Raw genomic sequence first — 26,789 nt, forward strand, 5'->3', positions numbered from 1 at the left:
ATTGTCACAGAAATCCCTTTCTGCCACTAGTCGGTGTAAGTAAGTCTTTGCCACTAACTGCTAACCCTGTACATCTCTCCTTTTTCCAGGTCCATCGCAAGACTTGAGCCAAAGCAGCTGAAACAGAGGAAGAAGACACAATCATCTAGAAGATGCACCATCACTCGTTCTTTCCCTTGTAAGCACCAGCTCAGAAGTTGGCACCTATGTACATTAGGGACTCAGAGGGAGATTCACTGAACATGAGTGAGCACATGCAAAAGCAGGGGAAAAGAACAGCTTAGGATCCAGCAGCTCTCTTGAGGATGAGCTCGCATCCTAGCACCCTGTCAAGGACACAGATGAAGACTTCCATGACTAAGCCTATAAAAGAAGAGATAGTTGTGCACCATCAACTGATCAATGCATTGGACGACCTGCCAGGGAGCATGCGGATAATGTTGAACAGTGTGGAGGAATCCACCTCCAATATGTGTGGTATCCTCATGCATGGCACCGAATCACTGCAGTCAACCACAGAACATGTGGTCACCTCTGAGTAATGCACTGGGGCCCTCAGTTATGAATCCTGTGGAGTCAGTCCTAACAGCTTCAAAGAAGCTTAGACTGCTGCCATTCATTCTGGGTTCCACTATCTCCTCCACCTTTCTATGCTTGAAGAAAAGCATTGATGGGGGCTTCCAAACCACATCACATCTACACTGTATTCTCAGGTGCAACAGTGGGAATGCTGAGACACAGTGTTTGGGTAGAGCAGTGGGAATGCGAGTGGCAGTAGTACCATGGTGCCTCTCTCAATAGTGTCTGCTCTCCCACCACCCCCTCAACCAGTGCTCATGCTGGTGCTAGAAAGGCAGCTGGGCCAGACTGCCCCAAAAGTAGCTGAGATGCTGGAGTCTGCAGCTGAGTCCTCTTAGGCCACAACAGCTATCTCAACTGCCCTCACTAGAAGCACAGCAGTTGTCCACTTTCCATGTTGTAACCATGTTGAATCCTCTTGGGCCACAACAGCCATCTCAAGTGCCCTCACTAGATGCACAGCAGTTGTCTATTTTCCATGTTGTAACCACTGGAGTAGCATCTTGTAGGTAGAAGACAGGTACCCGAGTGACCTTTAGTTTTTGTATTGGCTTGCTGGCAATTTAAAAATACAATTTTTGTCAGAATCTTGTACAGTTTCTTCAGATTACTATTTGTTGACCATGTCCTGTATGTGATAGAAACACCCATGCTGGTATTTGCATTGAGGGCATTCATCTAGAGGCGAGGGGAAGGATGGGGTCAGATGACAGGAGGGAGTGTTGGTGAGATGCAGCGGGGTGTGGTGATGATTGATCAAAAGCATTTCATAAAAATCTGCTGGGATCCAGTTGTGGCAGGATTGGGAACCCTTAATTCCCCTTGGCATCCTCATAATCAAGCTGTTCATCTTGCTCCTGCGCCTTCACATCTTCCATCACACGTGGCAAAGACATGGAGCATGTCAAACCTAGAGACGCTCTCTCTCTCTCTCTCTCGGTTATATTGAAAGATGTCACTAACTGATGCAAGTAACAGAACTTCTGGTAGAAATTTTAATACCGAAAAACGGGTGGGTTGAGGTCGGGTGGGAGGTTAAAGAATTATAAAACTGAATCCCGACCCCAACCCGCCCACTTCCGGTTTAAACAGAGGTGGGACGGGGGCAGGCAGCCAACCTGCTCCCAGGAGGCAGGACGCCCATTTAAATATAATGAGGCTGGCTGAAATGGTGATCCACCATTGCAAATTTAACTCTGGCTGGTTGGGTTTCTCGGGCCTTGGAGAACATGCCAGCTAAAGAGTGGCAAGGACTGCTGGATCCAGGAGGTTAATGAATTTTCGGTGCTGGGTCCTCAACTATTTAGCAATCTATATTAATGACTTGGATGAAGGGACCGAGTGTAATGTAGCCAAGTTTGCTGATGATACAAAGATGGGTGGGAAAGCAAATTGTGAGGAGGACACAAAAAATCTGTAAAGAGATATAAACAGGCTAAGTGAGTGAGCAAAAATTTGACAGATGGAGTATAATGTGGGAAAATGTGAGGTTATACACTTTGGCAGAAATAATAAAAAAGCAATCTATAATTTAAAGGGAGAAAAATTGCAAAGTGCTGCAGTATAGAGAGACCTGGTGGTCCTGGTACATGAAACACAAAAAGTTAGTATGCAGGTATAGCAAGTAATCAAGAAGGCAAATGGAATGTTGCCCTTTATTGCAAGGGGGCTAGAGTATAAAAGCAGAGAAGTTCTGCTACAACTGTACAGGGTATTGGTGAGGCCACACCTGGAGTACTGCATACAGTTTTGGTCTCCGTATTTAAGGAAGGATATACTTGCATTGGAGGCTGTTTAGAGAAGGTTCACTAGGTTGATTCTGGATATGAGGGAATTGACTTATGAGGATAGGTTGACTAGGTTGGGTCTATACATATTGGATTTCAGAAGAATGAGAGGTGGTCTTATTGAAACTTATCAGATAATGAGGGGGCTCAACAAAGTGGATACAAAGAGGCTATTTCCACTCTTAGGGGAAACTAAAACTAGGGGACATAGTCTTAGAATAAGGGGCCGCCCAAACTGAGATGAGGAGAAATTTCTTCTCTCAGAGGGTTGTAAATCTATGGAATTCTCTGTCCCAGAGAGCTGCGGAGGCTGGGTTATTGAATATATTTAAGGCGGAGATAGACAGATTTTTGAGTGATAAGGGAATAAAGGGTTATGGGGAGCGGGAGCGGGTAGAGCTGAGTCCTGATCAGATCAGCCATGATCTTATTGAATGGCGGAGCAGGCTCGAGGGGCCATAAGGCCGCCTCCTGCTCCTATTTCTTATGTTCTTATAACAAGCGTCCCAGCCTCACCCACCCACCGTGATCGGATACCCCCCCCTTCCATTCTCCCCCTGACCTCCCCTGCCGAGTCCTCTGATCTTCCCCATCCGACTCCCGATCACCTTCCCAGTGTTCTGATCACCCACCTCCAGCCCCCAATCGCCTTTTCAGCTTCCAACCTCCGACTCAGATGCTCCTTCGGCCCACAACCACACCCGCCCGATCTTCCTCCAGCCCCACTCACCATTCCCCACCACCCACCAAATCCTCCCTCCCTCCTTTCTGCGGCCTCGCGGCACTGGCCTACCTGCTTGATAGCCAACCAGCTTCTCCATCTGGCAGGTTTTGGGCAGGAAACAGAGCTTTGAAATGTTAATCAGGCCCTGTCAGTAAATTCTGCAGGGCCTGCGGGAAACCCATTCTCCCAGGTTTCTCGACCACTTTGTAGCCCCTCTGCTCCTGACCCAGCTCCAGATTAATATTCTGACCTCTTTTTCATGATGGTTTGCTCATTCAGGACTCTGATTGTATCACTCCACTGCATGTGTGAGGATTCCTGAGAGGTGTCATAAGATACATGTTTAGGGGATATCTTTGTCTCCAAGAAGCCAGCCTGTCACCCAATGGTCTGAGTGGAAGAGAGCAGGGATTGACAACTGGGGCAAAATGCAGGCATCATTACAACTGCCTGGACCCCAGGCACAAACCTGCATGTCGTCACACACCAGCTGCGTGTTCCACGAGTGAGAGCCCTTCCTGTTCACTTCGACGTCTAGGGTCTTCCAACCACATCACATCTACACTGTATTCTCGAATACAGCAGTGAGAATGCTGAAGCACAGCCCCATCTGAGTGGCACTGGCACCAGGATGCCTCTCTCAGGATGACAGCTTGTCGGATGTTGCACCACCTCTTCAACCAGTGCTCGTGCTGGTGACAGAAAGTCAACTGGGCCAGACTCCAGTGGTTTCAGCATCTTGATATTTTGGGAATAAGACTCCATAAATTGCGTGAAGCATGTCTTCAAGATTAGTAGGATAAATACCCTAAATTGTGTCTAAGAGATAGCAGTGTCTATTTGCAACACTAGATTTCTGATTTGTCCCCTTAGGGGACAAGACACAGTTTGTCTGGAATGTGTAATTTGATCCTGCCTGCAGCAGACAACACCGCAATGTATAATTTTATCCAGTCTTGCCAGATTACAGAATATGAAAATATAGTTAACTTTAGAAGACCCTCTGTGAATAGTAATCTGCAATTGTAACTATAGTTGTCCTTGGCTGGTAAAATAAAAGATGTTTTACTCTAACTAGTGGATTAGTTAATTCTTTGGAGTTTAATGTTTTTTTCCCTCTGGAAGTGATAAAAATTCTTTAATTCCGAAGGGACCGTGTTGTGGGGTGCGAGAGTGTGGGGTGCGTGTGTGTGGGGTGTGTGTGTGTGGGGTCTGTGTGTGTATCCAAACTTCTGACAGACCAACGAGTTCATATACGGGAGAGGCCATTCACCTGCTCCGTGTGTGAGAAGAGAATCACTATTTCATCCGGTTGGAAGTACGTGATCCACATCTAACAGAGGGGGGAGAACTTGATCCGTCTTCCCATCTGGATGACCCTTTTTCTCTCATCCCACCCCCACCATTAGACCTGGATCACATTCTTCCTCCATCCCCACTGTTCTCTTCGTGCTCTAACCAGTCCCGAGATCCTGACTTTAACCCCAAGTGTCATGTAACCAAACATGTTTACTGCTTGTACTATTACATATGATGTGCCACCAGAGGCACTATTATGGGAAACTTGTACACCAGCTGTATGGTCACTAAGGTGTGCCACCAGAGAGCACTGCAGTGGAAGACTTGTAGGTTACTTGTACAGGTGTGCCAGGCCCAGTATAAAAGACCTCACTCTGGAATTACATTAAATGGACTAAGGTCACTACAGTTCAAGTACAATACATTGCCTTGTGGAGTCATTATCAGATCATCTAAAGACATAACAATTGGCGACAAGATTACAGACTTTCACGCGAAAATGGCTAACCTTGGTACGTTGCAGCAGTTCGCTAATGGCGATGACTGGGACGCCTTTGTAGAGAGGCTCGACCATTTCTTCACAGCAAACGACCTGGCAGGCAATAATCCGGCCACACTGACTGATAAGCGCAGAGCTATTCTGGTAACCAGTTGTGGGCCCACTGTCTATGGTCTTGTCAGGGACTTGCTGGCATCAGCGAAGGCAACGACCAAGACGTACGAGGAGCTTGTAATGCTGATCCAAGAACAACTTAAGCCCGAAGAGAGCATCCTCACAGCCAGGCACCGGTTTTATACCCACCGATGGCCCGAAGGCCAGAAAATCGTGAAATATGCTGCAGACCTCAGGAGGCTGGCGGCACCGTGTGATTCCGGCGACCACCTCACCGAAGCACAGTGGGATATCTTTGTCATCGGAATCGGCCACGAGGACCTTCTTCACAGACTACTATCTGCGGATACCACAGTCACACTGCAGAAGGCCATCACCATGAGCCAGGCATTCATGACCTCGACCTGCGGCTCTAGGTGGATGACTCATCCTCAGGACACAAACCCAGCAAGTACTGTACACAGAATGGCGCCTGTTAGAGCCTGGACTGTAGAACGTGAATCTCCTCAGGGGAGAGAGAACAGGCCCCCGAGTCCCTTAACTTAGAGTCCGCCGAGGGGGGCTAATCGAGTAGTACCATGCTGGCGTTACGGAGGGAAATCACAGGGCTCGTCAGTGCCGCTTTAAGGACTATGTCTGTAAAGGCTGCAGCACAAAGGGCCACCTCCAGCGAATGTGTAAAAGAAATATGACTCACTGTGTTGATGAAGAGTCTGCAGATGGCCATGAATCCAGCGGGGATTATGAAGCAATAGTCAGAGAGGCAGCTTAGCCCCACGATGAGGTGTATGGCATGTTTACCTGCACCACAGGATGTTCCCCATTGAGGATGGAAGTCGAGATAAACGGCGTTCCAGTCTTCATGGAAGTGGACACGGGGGCGAGCCAGTCAGTAAGGAATCAAGAAGCCCTTGAGAGGCTATGGGACAATCAAGCTGAATGACCCAAGTTGGTCCCGGTTCAGGCAAAGCTGCGCACCTACACCAATGAACTTATCCCAGTCATCGGTAGGGCGGATGTAAAGGTACTCCATGATGGTGCGGTGCACAAGTTACCACTGTGGATTGTTACAGGTGATGGACCAATGCTACTCGGAAGAAAGTGGATGGAGAAGATCCATTGGAGCTGGGAAGATTTCATCCCTCCAGCGATCGATGTCCCCTGCGCTCAGAGGCAAAGCAAGCCCTCACCTGAGGTTGAATCCGGCACCAGGGAGCAGACCAACCTCGGACCCAAGGCACAGACCGCTCAGTATGACTGCATGGAGATGATCCAGCTGAGACGACCTGAACGCACATTCCAGGTTCCAGTGGCAAGACTCCAGAGGAAGAAAATCAGATCCAAAGGCGACTTCCCAGCCTCGGTGGCAGAACCCGGGAAGAAGAGGATCACAGCAGTCGACTACATGGATGGAAGAAAGATGGCGCCCAAATCACGTGGTGAAGTGCTGAAGAAAAAAATGGCGGCGGCCATACCACGAGGTGCAGCGCTGATGGAGCAACACGTGATACCAAGCGAAGAAGAGGATTGGGGTAAAGATAGCAAGGCTCTGTTAAAGGAGGCCAGCAACCCACCACACTTAAAGGGACAGGTCCACATTCTCAATCAATGTAATAGCAACTGTGAGTTAAATGTAAAGCTTGTAATTGATGATCAGAGTTTTATACATGCAATAAGTAAAGAAAAGTCATGCGATTGCGATCGGAGCTACAGTTTATCTACAATGAGTAATGAAACGTTGTGCGATGTAGGATTTCAACTGCATTCAGTTAATGTAGTGGGCAAACACCCATCCGGAGCACACAGGTCCAGCGAGCTACCCAATGCTGTAGCCTGCGTCCCTGGGACCAGAGTTATGCACCATGGAGTGTGGCCACAAGCAGCTAATATTGACAAGCTGCATAGCAAGCGATCTCAGGAGGGCAACAGCACTGGTATCGATACCCTGCCCCTGATCAGCTCCACCTCTCAGGCACCCGATGGCACCAACCGCCATGAGCCTGAAAGAACAAACCACGCTAAGGCGCAGCCCCCAGACCCTAGCACCACCAAGGCTACACCTGGGAATGAAGAGTCACCCACAACGGATCTCCCAAATGGGACCGGGACCAGCCAGGATCCCAAACCAAATAACGCCCAGACAAGCAAGTCAGCAGTTCCCTGCGCACTGTCGGATGACTGCTCCTCAGGGAGCAGCAGCGACTCGGGGCACAAGGAAAGGACAGGGAGGTCACAGGTATCTGTGAACCTGCCCGACACTAGGAGCAACGGCAAAGACCCCGAGAGCAGGCAACTTGAGCCAGCACTGGGTACCGCACCGCCACCAGACTACCTGGACACCATCCAGAGTTCTGGTACTAGTTTGTTCTCACGCACCGGTGCTGACACCAGTTCTGATTCCAAGTATGTACCTCACCAGTCAAATGTACTTGCCTCACAACTACACCACAAAATGATGAAATGATGTAAATCAAATGTTTTTTCTGGACTTGAATCTATATGAATGTAATGAGCCACCGGCATAATCTCTATGTTGGGGGGGGGGGGGGGGAGAAAATGGAGTGGTCATGGATGCACAAAAAGAAACCACCAGCACCTCTACTGCCAACGAAACACCACCCTCTCACCCAAGATGGAAATGACCCTCCAAGGGTCAACCAGATAGAACTAAGCCCAGAGCACAGTCAATGCATGAAGGTGATTTGCACTAAGGACTTGGGGGAGAGAGTGATGTCATGTATCCAAACATGTTTACTGCTTGTACTATTACATATGATGTGCCACCAGAGGGCACTACTATGGGAGACTTGTCCCCTATCTGTACAGGTGTGCCAGGTCCAGTATAAAAGGCAGGCCACCATGTGTGATCCTCACTCTAGAGTTACATTAAATGGACTAAGGTCACTACAGTTCAAATACAATACATTGCCTCGTGGAGTCACTATCAGAGCATCTAAAGACATAACACCAAGTACCTGACCTTATCCATCCCCGAGCTCCTGAACTTCTCCCCCAACCAAGCTCATGACCTTATCACCCCCAAGTTATTGACTTCCTCCCCTCCTGCCGAGCTCCAGGCCTTCTCCACCCATTCCTGACCTTCTCCCTGCCTGCTCATCACTTCCCTCTCTGTGCAACTCTCCTCCACGCCCTCTGTGAGCTCCTCTCTCCACTTTCCGAGCTCCTCTCTCCCTCCACACTGTGAGCTCCTCTCTCTCCCGATACGCGAGCTCCTCACTCCCATTTCCGAGCACTTGTCTTCCCCCACCCCTCGCAAGCTCCTCTCTCCTCTCAACAAGCCCCTCTCTCCTCTCTACAAGCTCCTCTCTCCCTTTCTCCAGGCTCCATTCTCCCCTCTCCGAGCTCCACTCTCCCCTCTCTGAGCTCCTCTCTCCCCTCTCCGAGCTCCTCTCTCCCCTCTCCGAGCTCCTCTCTCCGCCATACCTACGAACTCCTCTCTGCCCTCTCCCCATTCCAAGCTCCGCATTGCCCACCCTGCGAGCTCTACCATCCCCACTCCGAGCTCCTCGCTGGCCCTCTCCTCCCTCTACACCCTGAGCTTCTTACTCTGCTCTGCAACCTCCTCATCCCTCTGAGCTCCTATCACCACCCCTTCCTTGCGAGCACCTCGCTCCCCTCTCTGAGCTCCACTCCGAGCTCCTCTCTCTGCCCCTCGTGAATGCTGTTCTCTACCCTAGCTCCAAGCGCCTCTCTCCCCCTCTCCTAGTTCCTCTCTCCTACTCCAAGCTCCTCCCTCCCCTGCCTTCCCCGCCTCGCTCCACTCTCCCCTGTTTCCTCTCAGAGCTCCTCTCTTCCCTCTCTCCTCTCCAGGCTCCTCTCTCCGAGCACCTCATTCCCAGTCTCTGAGCACCTCTCTCCCCTTCTCCATGTTCCACTTTTCTCTCTCTGAGCTCCTCCCTCCCCCTCTCTGAGCTCCTCTCTATCCACGGCCTTCGAGCTCCTCTCTCTCCCACCTCTGAGAACCTCACTTCCCTCTCCGAGCTCCGAGCTCCTGCCGCCCTGCATGCTCCTTTCTCCGAGTTCCTCTCTCCCCTCTCCGGGCTCCTTTCCCCTCTCTCCAAGCTCTTCTCTCCCCCCACTTCGAGCTCTTCTTTCCCCCACCCTGCAAGGCCATTTGTCCCTTCCCCCCACACCGAGCTCCTTTCTCCCACCATTTAGAGATTCTCTCACCCACCTCTCCAAGCTCCCCTCTGATTCGAACATAAGAAATAGGAGCAGGAGTAGGCCATACGGCCCTGAAGTTTGCTCCGCTATTCAATAAGATCATGGCTGATCATCGACCACAACTCCACTTTCCCGCCCGATCTCCATATCCCTTGATTCCCCTAGACTCCAAAAATCTATCTATCTCACCTTTGAACATATTCAGAGACTCAGCATCCACAACCCTCTCAGTGAAGAAATTTCTCCTCATCTCTGTCTTAAATGGCCTACTCCTTATCCTGAGACTGTGCCCCTTAGTTTTAGACACTCCAACCAGGGGAAACAACCTCTCAGCATCTACCCTGTCAATCCCCTTCAGAATCTTGTATGCTTCAATGAGATCACCTCTCATTCTTCTAAACTCGAGAGTGTATAGGCCCATTCTACACAATCTCTCATCATAAGACAGCACTCTCTGTGCAGTGATCTGCACAGTGAGGTCTTAAACGGAATGGAGTTAAACAGAGTGGTTTATTTGGAAATTTGCAAAGAGTGCCAATGTTAATCACATTCAAAAGGTGCGCTGTGTCAACACTTGTAAATTGGGTGTAGCTCCTAAGGGTACAAAAATCAACAGTTTTTCAGAACACAGTGATCAGCACAGAGAGGTCTTAAACAGTGTGGAGTTCAATAGAGTGGTTTATTTGGGAATTTGGAAAGAGTGGGAATTCGGGAAGTGGGGGAAGATTAAAATCAATTAAAAAAGTAAAAATATGTATGTGATATTTCACTAGCTGCTGGGTTGATCAGTTTGGTTGGTCAGTTTTTCTCTCTTTTCTTGGACAGTGGTTTAAATTAAGAACTGGGATTATAAACTAAACTTTTAAAACTTCAAGTCTTAACTAATTGAATACACTAGAGATGCCAGAGCAGGCAGTGTGTTTCTGCTGTTGCATGTGGGAACTGGTGGACACCATTAAGGTCCATTGCGACCACATCTGCGGCAAGTGTCTGCAGCTTGAAGAACTTCGGCTCCATGTTGATGAGCTGCAGTCCAAGCTGCGGACACTGCGACACATCAGGGAGGCGGAGAGTTACCTGGACGCGGTGTTTCAGGAGGCAGTCATATCAATTAGATTAATTAATTCAAATTTGGTCTGTGGTCAGCGACAGGAAGGTGTGACTAAGAGCGAGGCAGGTATGAGGACCCAAAAGATAGTCATGGAGGAGCCTCAGCTCTTGCTCTTGTCCAACAGGTACGAAATTCTTACTCCGTGTGTGGATGAGACCAAGGACTGCAGGGAGAATGGGCAAACTGACCACAGCACTGTGGTACAGGGGGCCATTCAAGTGGGTGGGGGGGAGTAAAAAGAAATGCTGCAGTGGTAGGGGACAGTATCAATGGGGGATAGATATGGTTCTCTGCAGCAGAGAGCGTGAGTCCCGAAGACTATGTTGCCTGCCCGGTGTTAGGGTTAAGGACATCTCCTCTAGGCTGAAGAAAAACTTGGAGTGGGAAGGGGAAGATCCAGTTGTCGTGGTCCACATAGGCACGAACGACATAGGTAGAACAAAGAAAGAGGTTCTACTGAGGGAGTATGAGCGGCTAGGGATTAAATTACAAAGCAGAACCACAAGGGTAATAATCTATGGATTACTACCTGAGCCACGAGCAAATTTGCATAGGATAAATAGGATCAGAGAGATGAAGGCGTGGTTCAAAGATTGGTGTGGGAGGAATGGGTTTCAATTCATAGGGCACTGGCACCAGTACTGGGATAGGAGGGAGCTGTTCCGTCGGGACGGACTTCACTTGAACCAGGCTGGGACCAGTATCCTGGCGAATCGAATAACTAGGGCTGTAGATAGGGCTTTAAACTAAATAGTGAGGGGGAGGGATCCGATGAGCGTAAATTAAAAAAGTCAAGGAGAAAGGAGAATGTAAAAGTGCAGGATAGCGATAGGGGTAATGATAACCAGAGTGGGACAAGTAGGGACAGAGCATATATACATAAGACAAAATTAGAAGCTCTATATTTGAATGCACAAAGCATTCGTAACAAGATGGATGAATTGATGGCACAAATAGAAATACATGGGTATGATCTGATTGCCAGTACAGAGACGTGGTTGCAAGGTGACCAAGGCTGGGAATTAAATATTCAGGGTTATTTGCCGTTTCGTAAGGATAGGCAGAAAGGAAAAGAAGGTAGGGTAGCTCTGTTAATAAAGGATGAGATCAGTGCAGTAGTAAGAAATTATATTGGCTCAGAAGATCAAGATGTAGAATCAGATTGGGTGGAGAAAGCAAGTGATAAGGGAAATAAGTCACTGGGGGAGTGGTCTACAGGCCCCAAACAGTAGACGTTCTGTGGCACAGAGTATAAATCAAGAAATAATGGAGGCTTGTAAGAAAGGTACAGCAATAATCATGGGCGATTTTAATCTTCATGTTGATTGGACGAATCAAATTCCAATGTGGGAAAGCGTTTTGATGGCGAGATATCAGTTCTACACATGTCAACGATCGGAGGGCCAGGAAGTGGCGAGCTACGTCGCCGAACTAAGACGCCTTGCAGGACATTGTGAGTTTGAGGGATTCCTAGAACAAATGCTCAGAGATTTTTTGTACTGGGCATTGGACATGAGACAATCCTTCGCAAACTGTTGATTGTAGAAACTCCGAATCTGAGTAAAGCCATAAGGATAGTCCAGGCATTTATGTCCACCAGCGACAACACCAAGCAGATTTCACAGAACAAGGAAGTTTCGGCCAGTACTGTGCATAAAGTAATGTTGGTTTTGAGCAGAAATGTACGTGGCAGAAGGTACACGCCGGCTGCTGTGGCCCGCCCTCATTGGCCCAGAGTCTGCCATCATCTGTTAATGCAAGGCAGTTAACACTCTGTTGGCACTGCGGAAGTGATCATCGGCCCCATCAATGCCGCTTTAAGCACTATGCGTGTAATGGTTGCAGAACAATGGGACACCTCCAACGAATTTGCAGGCAAGCTGCAAACCCTGCAAACCACCACGTTGTAGAGGAAGATCGATCCACAGTGGATCAGACTGATTTGGAAACTCGTACTGAGGAGGCAGGTGTATGGGGTACACACGTTCACGACAAAATGCCCACCAATAATGTTGAAAGTTGAACTGAACGGCACTCCAGTATCTATGGAGCCAGACACGGGGGCAAGTCAGTCCATAATGAGTAAAAAGGCCTTCGACAGGCTGTGGGGAAAGAAGGCACAAAGGCCCAAGCTCAGCCCCATTCACACCAAACTAAGGATTTACACCAAGGAACAGTAATTTGCAGTGCTGAAGTCAAAGTATCCTATGATGGAGCAGTACACGAACCCCCGCTGTGGATTGGGCCAAGGGATGGCCCCACGTTGTTTGGCAGAAGCTGGCTGGGGAAAATCCGCTGAAACTGGGACGACATCCAAGCGCTTTCGTCCGTCGATGACACTGCATGTACCCAGGTTCTAAGCAAGTTCCCATCGTATTCGAGCCAGGCATTGGAAGCTTCTCGGGTGCGAAAGTGCAGATCCATTTGGTTCCCGATACGCGACCCATCCACCACAAGGCTCAGGCGGTACCGTACATGATGCGTGAAAAAGTGGAAATCAAGCTGGACAGGCTGCAACGTGAAGGCACCATCGCGCCGGTGGAATTCAACGACTGGGCCATTCCGATTGTTCCAGAACTCAAGGAGGACAGTACGGTTAGAATTTGCAGGGACTATAAAGTAACGATTAACCGTTTTCCGCTGCAGGACCAGTACCCGCTACCCAAGGCAGACGACCTATTTGGCTGGAGGGAAGACATTCACCAAGCTGGACCTGACATCGGCCTACATGATGCAAGAGCTGGAGGAGTCTTCGAAAGGCCTCACCTGCATCAACATGCACAAAGGTCTGTTTATCTACAATCGGTGCCCGTTCAGGATTCGGTCGGCCGCAGCGATCTTCCAGCGGAACATGGACAGCCTGCTAAAGTCGGTTCCTTGCACAGTGGTCTTCCAGGATGACATATTGGTTACAAGTCGGGACACCATGGAGCACTTGAAGAATCTGGAGGAGGTTCTCAGTCGGTTGGATCGCGTGGGACTCAGGTTGAAACGCTCAAAATGTGTTTTCCTGACACAGGACATTGATTTCTTAGGAAGGAGAATCGCAGCAGACGGCATCAGACCTACCGCGCCAAGACGGAGGCCATCAAGAACGCGCCGCGACCACTGAACGGAGCTGCGGTCGTTCCTGCGACTCCTTAACTATTTTGGTAATTTCCTACCTGGGTTAAGAACCCTGCTAGAACCCCTACTTGCGCTACTGCGCAAGGGAGACGACTGGGTATGGGGGAATTCACAAGAGGCTGCCTTTAAGAAAGCCAGAAATTATTGTGTTCTAACAAACTGCTTGTCCTGTATAACCCATGTAAACGATTAGTGTTAGCTTGCGATGTGTTGTCATACGGGGCCGGGTGTGTGTTACAACAGGCTAATAAATCGGGAACATTGCAACCGGTTGCGTATGCATCCAGGAGTTTGTCCAAGGCCGAAAGGGCCTACAGCATGGTTGAAAAGAGGCTCTGGCGTGCGTTTACGGGGTAAAAAAAATGCACCAGTACTTATTTGCCCTCAAGTTCGAGCTTGAAACTGACCACAAGCCGCTCATATCGCTGTTCTCAGAAAGCAAAGGGATTAATACCAATGCCTCTGCCCGCATCCAAAGATGGGCGCTCACGTTGTCGGCATACAACTATGTAATCCGCCACAGACCGGGCACAGAGAACTGCGCAGATGCCCCCAGTCGGCTACCATTGCCCACCACCGGGGTGGAAATGGCACAGCCAATGGACTTGCTCATGGTCATGGAGGCATTTGAGAATGAGTTGGACCAAGTGAGACAAGAGATGCGCAGTGGCATCCCCACTGTCACTGCTGTAATGGGATATGTTGACCCAGATGCAAGACTTGCATTTATATAGTATTTTTTTTAGTATCTTTCATGACCACCGGACCTCCCAAAGCACGTTACAGCCAATGAAGTAATTTTGAAGTGTAGTCACTGTTGTAATGTAGGAAATGCAGCAACTCGCAAAACAGCAGTGTGATAATGAACAGATAATCTGGTATTGTTGTGCTGACTAAGGGATAAATATTGGCCAGGATAACCTTCCTGCTCTTCTTCTAAATGGTGCCATGGGATCTTTTACGTCCACCTGGGAGCAGGAAAGCAAAGAGAGAGCATGAAAGAATGTTGGCAAGTAAAATCAGGGAAAACCCAAAGATGTTTTACCAATACATGAAGAGTAAGAGGATAACTAGAGAAAAAGTGGGGCCTATAAGAGACCATAAAGGAAATCTGTATGTGGAGGCAGAAGATGTGGGTATAATTCTTAATGAATACTTGCATCTGTTTTCACAAAAGAGGCGATGCAGACTTCGCAATAAGGGAGGAGGAGTGTGAAATATTAGACAAGATAAACATAGTGAGAGAGGAAGTATTAAGCGGCTTAGCAGCTTTGAAAGTGGATAAATCCCCAGTCCCGGATGAAATGTATCCCAGGCTGTTAAGAGAAGCAAAATAGGAAATAGCAAAGGCTCTGACCATTACTTTCCAGTTCTCTCTGGCTACAGGTGTGGTGTCAGAAGACTGGAGGACTGCTAATGTCGTATCTTTGTTTAAAAAGGGATAAAGGGATAGACTGAGTAATTACAGGCCAGTCAGCCTAACCTCAGTGGTGGGAAAATTATTGGAAAATTCCTGAGGGACAGGATAAATCTTCATTTGGAAATACATGGATTAATCAAGGACAATCAGCATGGATTTGTTAAGGGAAGGTCGTGTCTGGCTAACTTGATTGAATTTTTCAGGGAGGTAACTCGGAGGGTCGATGAGGGCACTGCGTATAATGTAGTGCATATGGATTTTAGCAAAGCTTTTGATAAGGTCCCACATGGCAGACTGTTCACAAAAAGCTAATGGGATCCAGGGCAGAGTGGTAAGTTGGATCCAAAATTGGTTCAAAGGCAGAAAACAAAGGGTAATGGTTGATGGGTGTTTTTGTGACTGGAAGGCGGTATCCAATGGGGTTCTGCAGGGTTCAGTGCTGGGTCCCTTGCTTTTTGAAGTGTATATCAATGACTTGGACTTGAATGTTGCGGGTATGATTAAGACGTTTGCAGATGACACATCGGCTATGTGGCTGATAAAGAAGAAGAAAGCAGGAAGATATCAATGTACTGGTCAGGTGGGCAGAATACTGGCAAATGGAATCCAATCCAGATAAGTGTGAGGTAATGCATTTGGGGAGATCTAACAAGGCTAGGGAATAGACATTGGGCTAGATTTTGCACTTTTGTGCAGATCGCCCAAAAATAGGCGTTATTTCCGGTGTGGGTGGTAAAAATGGGTTTTCAGATCATCGGCTTCTCGCCCATTCTCAAAGCACCTCGTCTCCATTTTTGAAATTGGGCATTACCGCGAGCGATATGAAATGGACAGTAGTGTTAAATCTCTCTGACCTTCTGCCGTAAAGTGTCGCCGTCCTTAGCAACGGCATGGCAATGTTCGATTCCCGCGATTCAGGAGTCAAGGGGCATCATGACATGCGCAGAAGAGGATACAGAGAGGGAGCTGAGAGGGACTGAAGGCGTGTGTGGGTGTGGTGTGGCTGCTTTGGGAGGAAGGAGAGAGAGTTTAGAGCTTTAGAGCAAATAGGGAAATAAAAATTTGCTGTTCCCAGCCATATATTTTCCCAAATTTGGCCTATAATGGAGGGAGAGGAGGAGGCGACACAGCATGCTGTGGAGACTGATGCTGGCGAAAGCAGTGAGCTGGGAGTGGAGCACACTGGAGGGCGCAAAAGAGCGAAGAGGTTCTCGGACGAGGCAAATGTCTCCCTCCTGCAGGAGGTCGAGTTACGCTGGGGTGATTTGACACAGGGAGGGCATGGGAAGCCCATCCCAAAGGCCTACCAGAAGATATGGACCGAGATAGCAGAGGTGGTCTCGTCGGCGACCAACGAGGTGCATGAGGGCAACCAATGCCACAAACGATGGAACAACCTTGTGGGATCCGCAAGAGTAAGCATTACATTTATTTACATGTACTTATGTATTTATATCATTTGATTTATAACAGTATTGAGTGACTATTAGCAGATGTAAGGTCTTTCACTTTTACCGAGAATGTTGTAGTCAAAGCCTGCGGTCACGGTGTACGTCTTTAGGTAAAGAATGATAATTATCATAATAATCATGACTACATCTGTCGGTTATGTATTGTATCAGTCTCTGTGACAGTGCCTAGCAATGATATCACGCAATGATCTCATGCGATGTCATCCTGTCACCTTTTACAGAAGAAGCTATCGATAATCAGGTCCGTGCAGAGGCGAATGGGTGGGGGGCCACCAGTCCCCAGCGACATCACTGAGATGGAGGAGCGGGTGCTCGCACTGGTGGGGAAGCACACCCGGACAGCCACGGAAGCATCTGCAGACCCTGAAGTGAAGCAACGTGAGTATAGTTGACACAATTGCGTGATGTAAAGTCAATAGATGCCACACCCACTCATATTCGAGCAATCATATATGATAGATGATTTCTAAAATTGTCCTAGAAATAATGCTGGCCTAATGAAAATCATTGCCTTGCAAATGTGTTGATGGTCATGAAATATGATGACTGTGATGATTTTGATAGCGGTAGTGCTTTTGTCGTGCATATGCTGTGTGTAGCGCTGGAATCACCTTGTGACCCGAGCATCCCCTTCTCCTCTAATAACCTCATTTGTGTTTTGTAGCTCAGCCAGCAGCGCGGCCCCAGGCAAGACCACAGAGGCCAGAAAGTGGGGGTGCGAGGCCGGATTCGCCAGATGATCCTACATCTGGTGCTGAGGAGCTCTGATTCTCGCCCGTTAATCCACTGGGTCTGTACTCTATGGATGAGAGCGCGGACTTCAAGGAACCTGCATTGCAATGCTCCAGAAGCCATTCCACCCCAAGGTCATCTAGTGCTCCTCCGGTCATTCCCGCCTCCACTCTGGAGGTACTGTGCCGAAGCATCTCACTACAGGGCACCTCATTTGTCCCCAGGACAGTACCGAACCAGCGGAGGTTTCGTGGACGTGGCAGGTCTGGTCCACGAGCGCCACATGAGAGCGGAGAGATGGTACAGTTGTCCAGGAGGACTGTGGATGTTATATATGCAGACTATAGATATACTCAGTGTAGTCACTGTATAGTTGCATAAGATGGAGACTTGTTACCTGATGTACTATCAATAAGGTTTACAATGTGTATATATGGTGCTGGCACCACTAGAGGGTGCAACTGGTGGAGACTGGGGTTTCCTGCCCCTGTGGCAGAAGCTGTCCACCAGAGAGCACAGTGGTGGGAGACCTGAGGCTCACCTGCATAGGTGTGCAGGGCCCAGTATAAAAGGCTTGTGCCTCTCTTTGGAGTTACGAATAAAGGACCAAGGTCACTAGTTTGAATACAACACATTGCCTCGTGGAGTCATTCATAAGTGCATTACAGACATAACAGTAGACATTGGTGACCAGCTTCTCGAAGCATTGGGGGGCATATCCCGACAGCTGGCCACCATGACTGAGCATGTTCCGTGGATGGTGGAGGCCCTGTAGGCGATAGCCAGGAACACTGCTGGCACACTCCTCCCAGTGGTCGCAGAGCACGGCACTCCTCCCCTAGGTTCTGCACCACCATTGCGAATGACAGATGAGAGGCAGGACCAAGATCCTGCTTCTGCATCAGAGAATATTCCCCCCTTGGCACCCCCCGCTCCCGTACCCATGCAACCACTGCCTCTGCCTTCATCCCCCCCAATGAGGCACTGCCTGAGGAGCTCTTCGGCCAGGCGCCATGGAGCGAGGAGGAGAAGGGGTAGAGGTGGGGAGGAGAAGGGGGAAGGAAAGTGAGGTGCATGTCTGCAGGTTGTGGCTGTGTTATATATCCATCTAGGTGTATGCAATTTTTTTAATGTATGGGGGGCAGGGGCACACCCTCCTGCTTTGCATTTGTATTCTGTGTTGCTGGACATGTTGAACATTTGATTGATGTCAATGGTGGAAAAAGTGGGGTGTGGGCGGGGTTTGGGTGTTTTTGCCCATGATACTTTTGATTTCAGACCAATGTTGGCATAAAAATGTTTTTATAAAACATAACCTTGTTGCGCATTGTCTCAAATAGTTGGACCATTACACACTGGTGATTCCTTAACAGGAAAGGGTTAAATAAAACTTAACTTCAATCAACATAAACTTTAACTGGCACCAAGGTGATTGGCACCATTGATGTCTGAGCTGCACACACACAGCAGTGTGTCAGCATTGTCACTCACATCAACGTTCTTTCAGGCAAATGATTCAAATATTAGCTCCTCACATAAGAGTCTTGCAGCTATGTAGCCACCACAGGCCCTTTCCTGCGGTCTGGAGGGGGTCGTGGGCATGGTTGCATAGCTAGCCTGATTGTCTGGCCGTAGGTCAGCGTCCAGCCCCTTGTCATCCTCTTCCTCTCTCTCCTGAGGTGGAGCATCAGTGCCTTCTGGTAATTCTTCTCCCCTCCTGATAGCCAAGTTTTGCAGCATCAAGCACATGACCACAAATGTATCTACTTTCTCAGGGTTGCATTGTAGCTCCCCTCCTGAGTGGTCCAGACATCTGAAGTGCTGCTTAAGCACAGTTATTGTTTTCTGGACCACATTGCATGTGTCTCTGTGGCTCTGGTTGTATCGCTTCTCGGCCTCCGTGTGGGTGTCACGCAGGGGGTTCATGAGCCAGGTGGCAAGGCCATATCTGTTGTCACCAAGCATTCAGCATTGTCCTTGTGGCTGACTCTTAAAGATGTTAGAGACAACACTGTCACGCAGGATGTGAGCCTCAACGAAGCTGCCCGGACATTTGGCATTCACTGCCATTATGATCTGGTTGTGGTCGACAACCAGTTGGACTTTCAGGGAGTGAAATCCTTTTCTGTTACGAAAAAGCTCCGGGTCCTGAAAAGGTGGCCGCATGCCAATGTGAGTGCACTGTATTGCTCCCTGCACCCTGGGGAACTTAGCAATGTGGTAGAATGCTCCAGCCCTGTCAGTCTGAGCCTCGGTGGTCATGGGGAAGCTGATAAAAGTCCATCCTTCGCGCGTACAGGGCCTCCATGATCTGTCTAATGCAGCAATGGGTGGCATGGTGAGACAGAGGGGAAATCTCGACCGCGGAGGCCTGAAAGGAACCGGATGCGTAGAAAGACATTGCCGCGTTGATCTTGATCTCGACAGACACTGATGTCCTGATGGCAGGCTGCATATGTAGCCTGATGAGCTCACATATTTCATTGATCACCACCTTGTGGAAGTGCAGTCTCCGAAGGCAGGTGTGGTCAGACACGTCGAGGTAAGACCACTTTTCCCTGTACGTGCGGGGTGTGTATGGTCTGGCCCTCCTCCTCATTCTTGCACATCTTAAATTGGGCACATAATGATGTGCATCACACATTGAGCCATCTACACTCTGCAGCATCTGCGTATTAATCGATGCAGGCTGAGAAATGGCTGACCCCATTGCAATCAAAGTCTAATAGCGATTGATCAGAACCAATAATTTCCTCACTAAAATACACCTAGAGTAAACCCTCCAATAGTCCAGAGTCTGAAAATATGTCTGTTGAGATGGTTACTTCACCTGAGAAGAACTTCAGAGTCAATCCAAACTCCCCCAAAGTTAAAGCAGCCTTTTGAATGAAGCGACCTGCAATTTTAAAAATGGCACCCACACCGCTGGCTTTAGTTCAGAACAGTATCACTTTTCCCGAGCGGTTTTTTGGGCGAGCGATATGTGGGCGATATGTGTGCGAGGTGGTGAAAGTGACAGTGGGCGATCTCCTGGGCATTAATTTTGGCAAATATGATCTTTACGTCAAAAAAAAAAATGGGTGGCGGTATTATTGAATCTTGGCATTAATTCCGTGCAGAAACTAACGCTGGGCGATATTATTTTCGCCCATTCTGATGATTCCGCCCAAAATAAGCGGGCGGGCGGTATTATTTTTTCCTGGCATTACGCACATGGGGAAAGTAACGCTTGCCGATAAGTTTCCGAAAAATGCCCGTCAGTTTCCATTTTGTGCCTAAATGGGCAATATATGGGCGTTATACGTCATTTCAGTGGTAAAATGGTCGTTAAGTGGACTTTAGCATGTAAAAAACGTGGAAAATCTAGACCAGTAAATGGTACGACACTGAAAAGTGCAGTGGAACAAAGGGATCTTGGGGTGCAGGTCCACAGATCCCTGAAGGTAGCAAGCCAGGTAGATAAGGTGATTAAGAAGGCATATGGAATACTTGCCTTTATTAGTCGAGTCAAATACAAGAGCAGGGAAGTTATGCTTGAATTGTATGAAACACTGGTTAGGCCGCAGCTAGAGTACTGTGTGCAGTTCTGGTCACCACATTACAGGAAAGATGTGATTGCACTGGAAAGGGTGCAGAGGAGATTTACAAGAATGTTCCCTGGACGGGAGAATTTTGGCTATGAGGAAAGATTGGAGATGCTGGGTCTGTTTTCTTTGGAACAGAGGAGGCTGAGGAGAGATCTTATTGAGGTGTATAAAATTATGATGGGCCTGGATAGGAAAGGCCCGTTTCCCTTGGTAGAGGGGTCAACAACCAGGGGGCATAGAGGTAAAGTAATTATGGGGAGGTTTAAAGGAGATATGAGGGGAAATTTCTTCACCCAGAGGGTGGTGGGGGTCTGGAACTCACTGCCTGAAAGAGTGGTAGAGGCAGAATTAAAAATTACTTGGATGTGCACTTATGGGTCTCAATTTTCCCCAGTATTTGCGCCATTTATTTTGAGCAAGGTGCTTTTTCTGGCCTAACAAACATCCCCAGTATCCCCAATCAATTTGCACCAGCGTAACTCAGTTAGTTATGAATTTTTTTAAGTCAGTTTTTTCTTAAGCCAAAGGGGGCGTAACCAGCCACCTATGCCACTTCTGGCCATTTAGGGAAGTTTGGCCAGCATAGAGTTACTCCAGTTCTGATTAGGCCAGTGTGTGTGGCCTGTCCTGAAAAATCTTCCAGAGCGTTAAGGAAATCGGCGCAGGTAAGGAAAGTGGCACCGCACATGCCGGAACACTGAAAGAATTGAAAAACGCATAGCAGCAACTTACCTTCAACCCCACCCGAAGGCTGTCCGGTCCCATTCTCAGTCCCCGGTTCACACACACAGTCCGGTCCCATTCTCGGGGGTCAGAGAGAGAGCAAGAGAGAGAGAGAGAGAGAGAGACAAACCGACGACCGAGAAGGCTGGACAGCCTTCGGGCTGGATTGGAGGTAAGTTGGTGCTATGTGTTTTTCAATTCTTTTAAAGTGTTGGGAAGTGGCTGTATGCTTCACTTTGCAGCCTCAGCTCGCATTGTGTCCCTGGTTACCATGGCAGCCCGATCATTTTGGCGCAGATCAAGGCTCCACCCCCAAAACTAAAGGTCGGGTTAGGCCACGCCAAAATGAAGAAATCCAATGGGGAAACTTACAATACCTTTTTGGAGGCGTACTTTGGCCCCCAAAAATCAGGCGTAACTCTTCAAATACGCCAAAAAAATGCTTTGGGGAAAATTGAGCCCATCGTGCCGTAACCTATGGACTAAGAGCTGGAAAGTGGGATTAGGCTGGTTAGCTCATGGTAGGCTGGCGCAGACATGATGGACCGAAATGGCCTCCTTCTGTGCTGTAAATTTCTATGATTCTATGAGAGAGCAGACAGGGCCTCAGCTTAACATCTCATCTGAAAGACGGCAGCTCTAAGTGCAGCACTCCTTCATAGGAGTGCCAGCTTAGATTTTTGTGCTCGAATCTCTAGAGTGGAATTTGAACCCACAACCTTCCGACTCAGAGGCGAGTGCTACCAATTGAGCCAGTGGCTGACACACTTCTTTCAAGCAGCAGCATCTGGGATTCAGGAACTGAGATGAGGAGAAATGTCTTCACTTAGAGGGTGGTGAATCTTTGGAATTCTCTACCTCAGAGGGCAGTGGCTGTTCAGTCGTTGAGTATATTCAAGACAGAGATCGATAGATTTTTGGATATTAAGGGAATCAAGGGATATGGGGATAGTGCAGGAAAGTGGAATTGAGGTAGGTCAGCCATGATCTTATTGAATGGAGGATCAGGCTCGAGGGGCCGAATGGCCTACGCCTGCTCCTATTTCTTATGTTCTTATGTTCATACTGATCCATGTTCAGAGCCACCTCAATCTTGGAAGCCTCTCACTGACATTCAGCTGACTACCACTTCCCCAGCCACTCAACAAATGTTTTCAAGCAAACATAAGAACATAAGAAATAGGAGCAGGAGTAGGCCATTTCGCCCCTCCAGCCTGTTCTGCCATTCAATAAGATAACGGCTGATGTGATCTTGGCCTCAACTTCATTTCCCTGCCCGCTCCCCATAACCCTTGACTCCCTTATCATTGAAAAATCTTTCTATCTCCACCTTAAATATATTCAGTGACCCAACCGCCACAGGTCTCTGGGGTAGAGAATTCCAAAGATTCACAACCCTCTGAGAGAAGAAATTCCTCCTCATTTCCGTTTTAAATGGGCAACCTCTTATTCTGAAACTATGCCCCCTAGTTCTAGATTCCCCCACGAGGGGAAAATCCTCTCTGCATCAACCTTGTCAAGTCCCCTCAGAATTTTATACGTTTCAATAAGATCACCTCCCATTCTTCTAAACTCCAATGAGTATAGGCCCAACCTGCTCAACCTTTCCTCATAAGACAACCCCTTCATCTCAGGAATCAACCTCGTGAACCTTCTCTGAACTGCCTCCAATGCAAGTTTATCCCTCCTTAAATAAGGAGTCCAAAACAGAATGCAGTACTTCAGGTGTGATCTCACCAACACCCTGTACAGTTGTAGTAGGATATTCCTACTTTTATACTCCATCTCCCTTGCAATAAAGGCCAACATTCCATTTGCCTTCCTAATTACTTGCTGTACCTTCATGCTAACTTTTTGTGTTTCATGTACAAGAACCCCCAGATCCCTCTGTACAGCAGCATTTTGTAAATCTCTTCCCATTGAAATAATAACTTGCTTTTTAATTTTTCTACCAAAGTGAATAACCTCACATTTTCCCAAATTTTTGCCCACTCATTTAGCCTATCTATATCCCTTTGCAGATTCTTTGCATGCTCCTCACAACTTGCTTTTCTACCTATCTTTATATCATCAGAAAATTTAGCTACATTAGACGCAGTCCCTTCATCCAAGCCATTAATATAGATTGTAAATAGTTGAGGCCCCAGCACTGATCCCTGTGGCACCCCACTAGTTACAGTTTGCCAAGCTGAAAATGATCCATTTATCCTGACTCTACGTTTTCAGTTAGTTAGTCAATCCTCTATCCATGCTAATATATTACCCCGTCCCACATGAATTCTTATCTTGTGATGTAACCTTTTATGTGGCACCTTATCGAATGCCTTCTGGAAATCCAAATACACGACACCTACTGGTTCCCCTTTATCCACCCTGCTCATTACATCCTCAAAGAGCTCTAGAAAATTTGTCAAACATGATTTCTCTTTCTTAAAACTGTGCTGACTCTGCTTGACTGCATTATGATTTTCTAAATGTCCTGCTACTACTTCCTTAGTAATGGACTCCAGCATTTTCCCAATGACATTTTAGGCTAAGTTAGGCTTTGTTTCCTGCTTTCTGCCTCCCTCTTTTCTGAAATAGGGGTGTTACATTTGTGGTTTTCCAATCTGCTGGGACCTCTCCAGAATCCAGGGAATTTTGGTAGATTACAATTAATGCATCCACTCTCTTTGCAGCCACTTCTTTTAAGACTCTAGAATGCAGGCCATCAGTTCCAGCAGATTTGTCCACCTTTAGTCAACATAAGAACATAAGAACATAAGAATTAGGAACAGGAGTAGGCCATCTAGCCCCTCGAGCCTGCTCTGCCATTCAACAAGATCATGGCTGATCTGGCCATGGACTCAGCTCCACTTACCCACCTGCTCCCCGTAACCCTTAATTCCCTTATTGGTTAAAAATCGATCTATCTGTGACTTGAATACATTCAATGAGCTAGCCTCAACTGCTTCCTTGGGCAGAGAATTCCACAGATTCACAGCCCTCTGGGAGAAGAAATTCCTTCTCAACTCGGTTTTAATTTGGCTCCCCCGTATTTTGAGGCTGTGCCCCCTAGTTCTAGTCTCCCCTACCAGTGGAAACAACCTCTCTGCCTCTATCTTGTCTATGCCTTTCATTATTTTAAATGTTTCTATAAGATCATCCCTCATCCTTCTGAACTCCAAAGAGTAAAGACCCATTCTACTCAATCTATCATCATAAGGTAACCCCCTCATCTCCGGAATCAGCCTAGTGAATCGTCTCTGTACCCCTTCCAAAGCCAGTATATCCTTCCTTAAGTAAGGTGACCAAAACTGCAGGCAGTACTCCAGGTGCGGCCTCACCAATACCCTATACAGTTGCAGCAGGACCTCCCTGCTTTTGTACTCCATCCCTCTCGCAATGAAGGCCAACATTCCATTCGCCTTCCTGATTACCTGCTGCACCTGCAAACTAACTTTTTGGGATTCATGCACAAGGACCCCCAGGTCCCTCTGCACCTCAGTATGTTGTAATTTCTCCCCATTCAAATAATATTCCCTTTTACTGTTTTTTTTCCCAAGGTGGATGACCTCATACTTTCCGACATTGTATTCCATCTGCCAAACCTTAGACCGTTCGCTTAACCTATCCAAATCTCTTTGCAGCCTCTCTGTGTCCTCTACACAACCCGCTTTCCCAATAATCTTTGTGTCATCTGCAAATTTTGTTACACTACACTCTGTCCCCTCTTCAAGGTCATCTATGTATATTGTAAACAGTTGTGGTCCCAGCACCGATCCCTGTGGCACACCACTAACCACCGATTTCCAACCCGAAAAGGACCCATTTATCCGGACTCTCTGCTTTCTGTTCACCAACCAATTCTCTATCCATGCTAATACATTTCCTCTGACTCTGCGTACCTCTATCTTCTGCAGTAACCTTTTGTGTGGCACCTTATCGAATGCCTTTTGGAAATCTAAATACACCACATCCATCGGTACACCTCTATTCACCATGCTCGTTATAGTTCCATTAGTTTGCCTAGTATTTTTTCTCTCGTGATAGTGATTATTTTAAAATCCCCCATCCCAATAGCTCCTGGATTATCAATTATTGGGGTGATTTTAGTGTCTTCTACCATAAAGACAGATATAAAATATTTGTTCAAAGTCCTTGCCATTTCCCAGTTTCCCATTATTAATTGCCCAGTCTCATCATCTAAGGGATCAAGGTTTACTTTAGCTGCTCTCTTCCTTTTTGTATGCCCGTAGAAGCTCTTACTGTCTGTTTTTATATTTCTTGTTAGTTTATTCTCATAAACTATCTTCTCTCCCTTTATTTTGTTTTAGTCATCCTTTGCTAGTTTCTAAAAATCTCCCAATCCTCTGGCCTTCCACTATTCTTCGCAACATCGTATGCCTTTATTTTCAATTTGATACCATCCTTTACTTCCTTAGTTAGTTACGGATGGTTCATCCTTCTCTTAGGTCTTTCTTAATCACTGGAATATAACTTTGCTGAGAGTTATGAAATATCTCCTTAAATGTTTGCCATTGCTCATCTACCATCTTACCATATAGTCTATTTTCCCAGTCCACTTTCGCCGGCTCTGCCCTCAGACCTTTTCAATTGCCTTTATTTAAGTTCAGGACACTAGTTTGAGACCTAGCTTTCTCACCCTCAAACTGAATTTTAAATTCTACCACGCTATGATCACTCTTCCCAAGAGGATTCTTTACAATGAGATAATTAATTAATCCAGTCTCATTGCACATTACCAGATCTAAAATAGTCTGCTCCCTGGTTTATTGTTCTAAGAAATCATCTTGAATACACTCTATTAACTCTTCCTTAGAACAATTTGTCCAATCAATATGAAGATTAAAATCACCCGTGATTATTGCCATTCCTCTCTTAGAAGCCTCCATTATTTCTTGATTTATGCTCTGTCCTACAGTGTAGCTACTGTTAGGGAGCCTATAGACTACCTCCACCAGTGACTTCTTTCCCTTATTATTTCTTATCTCCATCCAAACTGATTCTACATCTTGATCTTCTGAGCCAATGTCATTTCTCATTACATCACTGATCTCATCCTTTATTAACAGAGCTATCCCACCTCCTTTTCCTTTCTGCCTATCCTTCCAAAATGTCAAATACCCCTGAATATCCAGTTCCCAGCCTTGGTCACCTTGCAATGACGTCTCTGTAATGGCTATCATATCATACCCATTTCAATTTGGGCCATCAACTCATCTATCTTGTTACAAATTCTGCGAGCATTCAGATAAAGAGCTTTTAATTTTGTCTTTTTACCATTTTTCCCTACTCTGACCCCACTTTCTGATGCACTCTTATGATTATACACTCTGTCCCTTCCTGTCACACTCTGGTTATCAGTACCCCTATCGCAACCCTGCACTATTGCCTTCTCCTTTCTTTTTATCTTTTTAAATTTCTGCTC

General features: G+C 47.3%; 1 protein-coding gene across 2 annotated transcripts in view; it reads right to left on the minus strand.

The window, feature by feature from the left end:
* Positions 1–26,789, minus strand: part of LOC139228202 (synaptonemal complex protein 1-like) — a 237,763-nt gene that overhangs the window by 464 nt on the left and 210,510 nt on the right. The gene's annotated exons all lie outside the window — the stretch shown is intronic.

The sequence above is a fragment of the Pristiophorus japonicus genome, chromosome 17, assembly GCF_044704955.1.
Source record: "Pristiophorus japonicus isolate sPriJap1 chromosome 17, sPriJap1.hap1, whole genome shotgun sequence".
NCBI lineage: Eukaryota > Metazoa > Chordata > Chondrichthyes > Pristiophoridae > Pristiophorus > Pristiophorus japonicus.